The following is an 11,960-nucleotide window of genomic DNA, read 5'->3' on the forward strand; positions in this document are numbered from 1 at the left end:
GATCTCAAGTGGGATTGAATACGATGGTTCGGTACCCCAGTAGTTGACTCTTACTAGCAGTTTGTGGATGCCAGCTCTCATACCCATAAACAAATCCTCTTCTTCCGAAGAGTAGCGGCCCTTCCAATGACTATCGTATATAGTCATTTTGAATGTCGTCAAATCCATAGCACCCATAAACCAATGAGTTTGTGGTATATTGATTAGAAGTAAAGCTACAAAAAAATGTTAGAAATAATTAATTAGTATATAAAAACATAGGTAATGTAATCCAAACAAAATTATACCATATGACACTCTGCCCAAGCTGGGTAAACGGATCTGTCAACCATGTCACTCCTGTCAGATGTATCAATGTTGAAAGTTGAAAATATAACCATCCATCGAGCATCATCCGATCTACGCTCTATCAACAATGAGATCCACATCATGATGTGATGCTGATTAATTTTTTGCAGTAAAGTAAGTATTGTTTTTAGTAGCATAGTATGTAATGATCAAATAATTATCTTACTTATATCGCATGACAACCATCCTCCATGAATATTTGCATATAACCATGTCTAAAACTCAAGCGAAGAAAAACTGGTCAAATAACTGTGAGAAAACAACAGCAAACCATCATGTTCTTTATATACACTATGTACGGTAGGCTCTACAAGATTGTCCAACGGTGTTGGTTGTATCCATGGCGACTTATAGCATATGTACATAACTTTTTGGCACTTAGAACGCTTAAGAGGTGTTGGCGAAAGTGTTTTGTATTCATCCCATGGAATCTCTTCTACACCCGACAATGGAATACCCGAAAACGACTACTCAGGGTCATCATTCAACAGCTTTTCGGGGGTGCTTAAGACATAATTATGCTCCCATAGGTCATCGTCATTGTAGTATGCTTGTACGGTTCAATAATGTAAACTTATAAACGATGCAAAAACATAACGACCATAAACGATGAAATAATTAAGAATACACATGCACCCCCTTCGAGGTACCAACATTTTCTCCAACAATCTTATTGATAAGTTTTCGAAGCATGGCTAAAGTAGTGTCATGCTCGGCTAAACGCTTATCCTGAGACCTTAAATGCTCATCCTGAGACCGCAACTTCTCGCAACATTCATGAACGTCATTTATCAATTGACCGACCTCGTTTTTCAAGTCACTAATAATTCGGTCCTTGTTAGTTGATGGGTCAGCGGACGGCGGTGGTGGTGGTGTTGGCTAGTGAGTTGGATCATCTATCCATGCCTTCTTTTCTCGAGGCTCGTGGGTAGGGGAGTTTTTGGGTAATGGTTTTAGGGAAGGTGCCCTCTGAACTTTAGTTTTGGGAAAATCAGGCTGATCAACCCACATCAAGCTCACAATCAACCATTCAACACGCATCTCATCTCCCGTCGGCTCCAACTTCGGTACGAGTCTATTACCATGATAACAAAATATTAAAGCTATAAATTAAAATAAATTATAAATTAATTAATTATAAATAAATAAATAATAAAATAATAGAGTAACAATATGTCGTCAATTTGTAAAAACTGATTGCAGTGAGTGTTTGGTAACGACATCAGTTTTGACCATGCAACAACCCGAGGGATGACATTCTGTTGTCGGGTACCAAACAAACTGTTCACCGGAAATTTCTCGAGAATCCATATTTGAATGTTAGCAAACAAATATTAAAAAAAAAATTAGAATGTTAGCAAAAAAAATCATCATATACTTATCTTAAGAGCGTATAAAAACCCCTTTAGGGTGCACGTCAATATTTGAGGTTCGTTCTCTTTCGGTTCATCTGGATGTATAAGGTTGTCAACCTTGTTGAATGTAGTAATAAGTTGTTTTTACAATTGATCCCAAATTATCCTCCCTCATGGATATCTGCCACATAAAAAATTAGTTAACAATTAACTTTCGAAAAAATAATAGTAACGGTAAGTAATTATAATCAATAATTATAAAATATATGACATTATACCTGTTGAATTCACCAAGGCTGGATAGCAAAGTGAAATACTCTTAGACTCTTTAGCCACCGCCCATTGAAACCCTTATCTAACAGGTGTAGAAGACATATACGACTGCATCTTCATCCGATAATTCATTAAGTGATTGTTTAAACACATCTGGAACATGGTGTAATTTGACCGAGACATTCGTTGGGACCATAGGAAAAGTACGGGAAAGAATGGTGGCGCCAGATGCAAAAGTAGTAAAATAGTCACCAAACCAGAAGCCAGTGATGAGACAAAATTCTTTCTTTCCGAAAGATAGCTCGTAAGCCCAATCTTAAAAACCATTTCCTCTACTTTACTTCGAGAGTCGGTGACAACTTCATGGAAAAAGACGTAATGTAGAAGCAAAGGATCCCCATCTATATTAGGAATGTCTAACCACCTCCCGAAAAATGTATTCCGAAACATAGTCTCGCATTTGGGTCTGCTTCAGAATGTCGCAAAACTTTCCCCGACGATTTTTGGGTTTACACGAGAGTGTAATTGCTGCACAAAAAACCATGTCGTGCTACACAAATAAAAAATGTGTTATCACTTAATTCTAAAATGGAAATGACTAATATTATGGACCTATTCTTCTTGTTTCGGATGAGTTCATCGTGTTCCGGAATAGTTCTTTGCATCCCAGTGGCTTCCAGAACGAAATTTTAAGATCTGGAACACAACTTTTCGATGTAATTTAACAATACCTAAACATCTAAACTACATTTCAGTTAGTCCTACAACAATAACATATTTAATTTAAGCTCTGAAACATTTTCAGTTCATTACACAAACAAATAGAAAATGAAGAACGTACCCATATAAAATAACAGGGTTGTAGTGCTTGTCTTCCATGTTGGAAATAGGTGTCGATGTGTGTCGGAGATGGGAGTTGTGTATCGAAATCAAGTTGGAATGTCGTAATCGAGTTGGAACATCGGAATCAAGTCATAACGTCGAAATCGGAATGCGCTTTTTCGGAATGAAATCGCCGCCTCAAAATATATTATGGACCTATTCTTCTTGTTTCGGATGAGTTCATCGTGTTCCGGAATAGTTCTTTGCATCCCAGTGGCTTCCAGAACGAAATTTTAAGATCTGGAACACAACTTTTCGATGTAATTTAACAATACCTAAACATCTAAACTACATTTCAGTTAGTCCTACAACAATAACATATTTAATTTAAGCTCTGAAACATTTTCAGTTCATTACACAAACAAATAGAAAATGAAGAACGTACCCATATAAAATAACAGGGTTGTAGTGCTTGTCTTCCATGTTGGAAATAGGTGTCGATGTGTGTCGGAGATGGGAGTTGTGTATCGAAATCAAGTTGGAATGTCGTAATCGAGTTGGAACATCGGAATCAAGTCATAACGTCGAAATCGGAATGCGCTTTTTCGGAATGAAATCGCCGCCTCAAAATATATTCTGGATTTTGAAATTCAAAATCTCGATTCAGAACATATGCGGTTGATCCAGAATAGGCATTCCGGATCCAATGAAATGGGTCGGGCCACCCGACAAATAATATGGATTTCGTTCCGGAACGACCCATTCTGAAATACATCGTTATTTTGCAAAAAGGTTATATTTAAAAAAAAAAACCCAAAAAGGTGGTCAGATTACTCAATTTCCTTAATCAAAGTGTTATTGTTTTAAATACTTCTATTGCTTATTTGATTTTGAAACTTAAAAATACACACTATGATCTAACGGTTTTGAAGCTTTGGTGTTTATTTTGGAACACTAACAATGTTGGACAACCTTTTGATCCATTCAAATATAAAATTTACCATTGTTTGAACGTTATCTTTATTACAAAGTACTTATTCATCGAAAAGTTTTTTTTTCCCAAACTAAAAGGTCTGAGGCGTTTGAAAAAAATTAGTTAAGACTTATGCTATATACATTGTGTTCTTTTACATACTGCATATGTTGTCAAACCTCATAATTTACTCACTAGCCTTCCTAAGCCTAATGTATTATTTTGACATGTGTTCTGATTAGAAACAATAATTGGTGATTTATAAGATGGAAGAGCTTCAGGTTATTTAGAATACTATTTAAAATATTATTTAATGTTGGGTTTGAAATAGTTACATATATTACATTATCTCTTGTATCATTCGTTATGCCATGGTATAAACCTTTTGACAACATACTTTTTATTAGGTAAAACACTTTGACGTTGGGTATTATTTCTGCAACTTAAAACTTAAATGCTTATCTGACTAATTTTTAAACTACTATTAAACTACCCATACAATGTCTTAGCATAATTGTTTTTGATGCAGTCAATTTTTTTTTTTTTAAGATTTTGTAATACACTAGTACAAAACTAGTCTTTGGGCTTGCCAAAACCTTGTCACTACAAACATTTTATGATGGTTTTTTTTTCATTCAATGTGAATGAGAGAACAAGATCGATCTAATGCGTAGGGACAAGGTTTGAAAACTCAAACCTTGAGTGAATGCTTAAGATCAATGTCCGTTTGCTAATAAATGTTCAAGTCAAGCCTAGAAAGACCAGTCAAGTCTTAGATAATAGATTCAGCAAATGATCAAGTCATTTAATGAACAATGAGAATAAATGATCAAGGTAAAGTCAATAAATGAAGAACAGGAAGAATGTTTGAAAGAAGTTTGAAATAACTTAGTGAAGTGCCAAAAATTGAATGAAAGATTCGTAATTGAGTTGTATTGAATGCTCCTATAAATAGGAGTGAAGGTTACAGTGAATTAACTAGAGTGCTTAATTACATAGGACTGGACAATACAAATGTTTCTAACATTCTGGTTGTCCAAATACAACAAAAGACTAAGTCCTATGAAACGTTACATAAAGACAAAGACAAATATAATAAATGTGACAAAATAGAGTTGCTCAGGATCAGCATCTATTCTAGACATGAGAGCCATTCCAGAAAGTCTTAAGCTTCACATATTTTTCTTTCCTGATCTGGACAGATTCCAGACCACTCTCCACTTCGGAACATACACACTTCGAAATGAGTACTTAGGATTGCTAGAGGTTCACTTTCAGGTTCCAACAATCTCCCCTAAGTGAATTTAGCAATCCAGTAAACTTAGTTCATTTCTTCCTTGATAAAGGTGTAGGCTCTGAACAACCACTCTCAGACTTCAATGTACCATGCCAATTGACTTACAAACTTTGCCTTGACCTGTTCCAGATTATCAGACTTGGACGCTCGGGATATGAACTTCTTCAGAGCTTTGGTCGGAACTAAATGTTTTTCAAGGACTTAGAAACAGTCCTTGTTTGTCTTTCTAGTTGTGTAGACAAACACTAGAATCGGTTCTTCAATAGGACCATCTGCAAGAACTTCAGCTTTCGGAAGAATAAAGTCGATTTTGGCAACAAATTGTTCAGTTCCGTAAAGGTGTGCAAGCTTATAATCACGACGGAAAAATTTCGCAACATAATCCTTCAGGAAGCTAAGAGTAGCATGGTAAGCTCTCATACTGATTTCATCCTTTTGATTTTCTCTGGAGTAGGTAGCTAAAGTAAGGATGTCATTCAGATTCATGGAGGGAAAGTTAGCATCAGTAACAGTCTGGGGTATTGGCTTGTTCCGGAGGATGTGAAAACGGAATAGAGGACAATAGGGATCAAATTTCATCAAAAAATTTCTTATGAAACCCTCAGCTTGGGTAATTCTCTTCCTCGACCACACTTCCTTGAGAAGTTGTGCGTGCTTAGAGTAGAAAGTTTTAAGTCTCTCTCGCTCAGTCCGGATAATCACCTCCAGATCATTTGATGGGTGAAGAGGAGCAAATTTGGTGTAGAATTTGTTGTAGGGAGAGAGAGGAAGATCCAGGTGTTCGGAGTCATTGATAGGAACGTTGTAGTAAATGCACAAAACAAATTTCTTGAGCCTGAAGAATGCATTCACGACAAAAAGGAGAGATGCCACGCATTAGATCAGGATTATCCTTTAGAGCCTGGATTCGAGTGCTATTCTCTAATGCCTTGTTGATTTGTTCCTGAGACCATCCATGTATTTTCTTTGGAGGAGATCTGGAATGTAAGGATTTTTGCTCGATAGTCATAGGTTTCTTCCCTTTGTCTTTCTGTATAGCAGATATAACAAGCTTCATGTTTTCATCGATCTCAAATTCCAAAGTGGGATTGGGAAGAGGTTATTTCAGAATTTCATCAGGGATCTGGAGAGGAGAGCCCTGGTCGATTGGAGCAATCTTTGGGTCCGGAATGGGGGGTTGCATGGAAGGAGTGTCTCGGAAGGCTTGAGCGGTTAAAAAAGATTTTTCTTTAGCCATTTGAATGCCCATCCGGAGAGAAATATGGAGAGAGAGAGAGAGAGAGAGAGAGGAAGGCCAGGAAGTAGCAGACCAGATTTTCCTTTGCTCTTCTATCATTTCCTTCGGAAGGGTCAGCTTAGGAGCTTGAAGACCATGAACACCCTTAGGAGCTTTGTCCGGAATATATTCGTCTTCATCTGTACTTCTATCTCCTTCATAGGAGTTTCCTAGCATTCTGGAGACGAATTGAACTTCATCTTCCGAATTTAGGTCTTCTTCATCTCGGAGTGTAAATTCTGAGGCGTGTTTCCAAGGTTGGCTTGGGCCTTCTCCCCTCTTGCATCGGGAAGCCTCCAGACTGGTGCAAGCTCGAAGGACTAGTTCACATCATCTAATTTCTCAAACACTTTTTGGAGGCCAATATTAAGTTGTTTGGTGAGATTATCATTTACGGAAGATGTAGGGGCATGAGTAGCTAGGTGATCGAACAAATGCCCCTGGAAGGCTAACATCTCATCAAACATCCAATTTGGAACATCGACGATGTTCCAAGTGGATTGAAGAAGTTTAATGAGGACTTGTTGGATAATGAGATTCATCTCGTCCTTCTTATTTATCTCCGTCTCTAGTCTCTAGATCTGTTTCTCATGACGTACATGGGTCTGCTTAATGAGATCATTGGTAGCAGACACCAAGTCATCATGGACTTTGAGCATGGAGGTGATAGTGTCCAAGTAGTGCTCGATAGAGACATCATACCTTGATTTAACTTCCTCCATTGAGTACTTGAGCCTGAGAGAAACTAATTGATCCAGTTGGGCATCTCTTTCCGCAACAGATGGTATGGACTGCTGGGACATAGAGTGAAGAATGGCATCAAGTTTGGAATCAAGTCTAGAGACTTTTTGATACATCTTCATGTTGAGCTCTTTTACGGATGTTTCAATAGATGACACTTTCTTCATAGTTTATGACACGTTGGTCCGAATCTTGAGAAGAGGAAATGGGTCAATATAGTCACCGGTTGATGATTCCAAATCAGAATTTGAGTGTTGCGAAAGAGCTTGGCGTGAAGAAATATTTGTGGATGGACCCGGCTTGGTTGCAGCATCGCCTTCATGCATTTTGGAGTTGAGTTCATCATCCGGAGTGGTTGATGAGGAGGATCCAAAGTCATAGGCAGACTTGGATATGAATGCCTTGGATTGAAAATGGATTGAAGTCGTGAAATTTGTGTCCGGAACAGTTTTTTCTTCATCATCCAGCATGACTTTTTTGGAGAGCTCTTCATCTGTATTGGTTTGGAATACGTCTTGGTGAGTGGTAACATACGGTAGTTCAGAAGTGAGTTCGTTGGCTACATTGGCGTCAATGGGAAGAACATAAAGCATATTGCTTTGGATGGCTCTATTCCTCATGGAGATAATAGTGGATTCCACTTGAGCTCTAGTGAGATCCGGACGTTTTGAAGTTGCCCTATTAACAAAATCTTCCCATTGGGGATCAATAGCACCTGGTCGTCTTGTACGCCTTCCGGGTATTAGACCAGTTGAGGCTTCCGGATTCGGAGAGACTGCTCCATCTCTGGAAAGCTTAGGGTCCGGAACAAGGGTTCCGAAGTGTGTGCTTGTGTGTAAATCGAAAGGGATGTCATATGTGACTCGTGGGTGTGTTCCAGGGGGCTGCAAGGAACTATGGTCAACACCGGCATCACCTTTTTGGGAAGGTGAGGGTGGATTATGTGGATAAACTCCATGTCAGAGTGTGCAGGTGATATTGAAACATTGAGGGGTACCTCAGATGAGTGGGCATGAGGGGTGTTCGGACGACCAGAATCAGCCGGAATGTCATGAGCATCTTCCTTTGGAGAGGAAGAGCTGACTTTGGTTCTATTTTTAGGCTTTGACTTGGAGGGAGAACCCTTTCGTTTGTTAGATTTCTATACCTTAGGTATGGACTTGGTAAGATTGGCCTCTTCCAAAATGGGCTCAACTGAGACTGGGGCAGGTTGTGTTGGGTCGAACACAACCGAAGTCTCCAAGTTTTGTTTTAGATAAATGGAATCGGGAGGAATTAAGGCCAAAATGTGGTCTGGAATTCGTCGACCCGGACCAAAAGAGGATTGGTCCGGAATCCTATAGGCCTTAAAAACTTTGAAGGAAACAGATACCTCCGAAGGAGTGGTTGTAACCAGAAGTGGTTTATGATATTCTTGGAAGATTTGTTGGAGCATCAGTGCCCATAACCTAGGGCTTGAAATTTTGTTCTCCTTTCTTTTGATGGTAAATTTGCAAAAATCTTTCCATAGGACTTCTAGAAGAACCACAGCATTGTCTCGTCCTTAGTAGATGTTGTAGACGACGTTGAGCTAGTCTTTGCTTAGCGTATCAGTTCCTACATGCTTTCTGGACATCCCTCTGATGATGAAGTGCATTAGCATGGTACAAAGTCCGGAGACAGCAGATTTCTTGAAATCTTTAGCCCTGTAATCTTGATTATACCTGATGTAAGACAAAAACGTCTGAAACTCTTCAGTCATTGGTTCTTGGACCTCGAAACCCCTTGGATTTGCTTTCACAACGATCGCCTTAAGGAAGGTTGATTTATAGATAGGAACAATTCTGTCACCGATGATTTATAGTCTCTAGTGCACCGTCATTGAGTTTCATACTGGTAAAGGCACGATGAAGATGATGAAGTGGTAGTGGAGGTTCAGAGATTTTAGTGAGGGGAATGGAGATAAGGTGATTTGCAATAAAATCTATCATGACCCTGATGGATTCATCGCAATCCATGGGATTTAGGAAAAAGAGCTGAGTGGTGTCTCTTAGAAACAGTTCTGGATCGGCAGATGATGATGAACCCTAGGAACCTTTGGTAGATTTCTTTCTTGCAATGGATTTCTTTGTGGTTGAGGCAGTTTGAATGGGCTTTTGTGGAGACGCCATTGTCGCACGAAATGAGTGCTTGAAGAACACGAAGAACTGCGAGAGAAATCAATGGTTTTGGAAGTATTGGGCGCGTAAAGAGGTAAAAGGGGGGATTTTGATTGGCATTTATAGGTAAGGGAAGTGGGTTGGGTTTGTACGGTAATGATGAGGATCCGAACAAGAAATGGGCCGCATTAAATGATAAAGAGGTTTAGGGGGCTGAGTTGACCTAGGAGGTGAAAAGTGAGGTTTGTTTGTGGCTAAAAATGGATAACCCAACCGGCAATTCGATGGCTACTTTTATGGGGGCGTGCAATCATGTCACGAGAATCGAGGATGATAGGATAAGGATCTTCCTAGAAAGTAACCGTTGAGAAAAAAACCTTTCACCTTATTATCCTTTGGAATTTCGGATGAGTGATTCCGGATAATGTATGATCCGGAGGGTAAAGAGTTGTACTCTGGAACATGCTTGATTTGAAAAGAGGTCCGAAAAGAGAAATAATCTAGAGAGAGTTTTGATTTTGGAGTCAAAAATTTAGTTCGCTTTCGGAAATGGTTTGTGATTTCGGAACAAAAATTCAACTTGTACTTCGGAACAAAAATTCAGTTTGATTTGAAAAGGTTGGTGATTCCGGAGTAGTGATTTCAAGAGTTTCTGGAGTGATATTGAAAAAGTGTCTGGAACATGGTTTACAAAGCATTTCGGGATGTGATTATGAAGTTCCGAAGTGATTTTGAACTTCCGAAGTGTAGAATGCAATACCTTTCCGTAGTGGAATTCTGGGATGCCATTATGAAGTATATTTCGAGATAAAAATCCGAACACAATGAAAATGTTGATTTAGAAAAAAAATCAATCACGACGAACTGTACAACTTAAAACTCAAGTAATGGTCAGAAATAAAGACTAGTAAAATGATCCTATGTATTTCGAGAGAAGGTAGTTCCGAGATGAAAATATTTTGAGATCGGAACTAAAATTCTTTCAAATACTTCTATCAAAGAGAACAAGTCTCTTGAAAGAACTGAGGATTTGGTATCATCATACCCATCTTGTTCAGAAAACCATTGAATTTGGTTTCGTATAGTGACTTAGTAAAGACATCAACAATCTCGTCGTCAGATGGAACAAAAATGAGTTAAATGTTACCATTTAGAACATGATCTTTTATGAAATGGTCCCTTATATCAATGTTCTTAGTCATTGAGTGCTGAATTGGATTGTGGGAAATTGCAATGGCACTTTGAGAATCACAATAGATAGGAATACGTTGAAAGCGGTAACCATAATCCAAGAGTTGAGATGTCATCCACAGAACCTGAGATGTATAGTTGGCAGCATTTATGTATTCAGCTTCGGCTGTAGAGAGTGCAATACAGTTCTGTTTCTTAGATGACCAACTGACCAACGGACCACCTAAGAATTGACAGTCACCTGAAGTGCTTTTTCTATCAAGTTGAAGACCACCATAGTTCGAATCTGAATATGCTTGAAGAAGGAAGCTTTCATTTGCTGGGTACGAGATTCTGAGACTCTTTGTGCCTTTAAGGTATCAGAAGATTTGTTTCACAGCCAAGAGATGAGACATATTTGGGTTAACTTGAAATCTAGCACATAAACATGTTGAAAACATGATATTTGTGAGATAGAGTAGGGATCCAATCATTCTGCGGTATTTCTTTTCATCAACTGAAACACCAGAAGGGTCGGCAAAGATCTTGTGTCTGAAGCCCATTGGTACCTTGGCTGAAGCATAGGTGTCCATTGAGTATTTCTTGAGGAGTTCCGAAATGTACTTCTCTTGGTGAATGAAGACTCCTCTGTTAGTCTGTTTGACTTAAAGGCCATGAAAGAAGCTTAACTCCCGATTCATGCTCATTTGGAATCGATTGATCGTTAGATTGGCCAAATCAGCAACCATAGATGAATTCGTAGATCCAAAAATGATGTCGCCCACCTAAATTTGTACCAGCATGAGATGCTTTCCATTTGATCTTCGGAATAGAGTGGGATCTAAAATTCCTCTTTGAAAACCGGAACGTTTGAGAAAATCAGTGAGGGTCTCGTACCATGCCCGAGGAGCCTGCTTGAGTCTGTAGACAGCCTTCCAGAGTTTGTAAAAGTAGTTTGGAAAAGAGAGATTAACAAAACTGGGGGGCTGTTGAAGGTACACTTCAGTGTCAAGTTCACCGTTAAGAAAAGCACTCTTAACATCCATTTGGTAAACTTTGAAGCTTTTATGAGCAGCATAAGCAAGAAAGATTCTGATGGCTTCAAGACATGCAACGGGTGCAAAGGTCTCATCATAGTCGAGCCCTTCGATCTATGTAAATCCTTTTGCCACCAATCTTGCTTTATTTCGAATAATAAATCCAGTATCATCTAGGTTGTTACGAAATACCCATATCGTACCGACAATGGGATGATTCTGAGGAGGAGGCACGAGACTCCAAACTTCATTTTGGTCAAATTCTACCAGTTCTTCTTGCATGGCTGTAATCCAGTTAGTATGCTCCAATGCGTCCTTAATGGATTTGGGTTCAACCAGGGATATAAATGTTGTAAAATGGCATTCATTTTGGATACTTGTAGCAGAACGAGTCTGTACACTAGCATTGGGGTTACCGATTACTTGGTTCGGAGGATGATCCTTTGTCAAAACATGTAATCGTGGGAGTTCTTGTGCATCCATCGATCCGATATCAACAGTGGAATTGATTTGCTCCCCTGAATGGTTTG

The sequence above is a fragment of the Lactuca sativa genome, chromosome 4 (assembly GCF_002870075.4).
Source record: "Lactuca sativa cultivar Salinas chromosome 4, Lsat_Salinas_v11, whole genome shotgun sequence".
Taxonomy (NCBI): domain Eukaryota; kingdom Viridiplantae; phylum Streptophyta; class Magnoliopsida; order Asterales; family Asteraceae; genus Lactuca; species Lactuca sativa.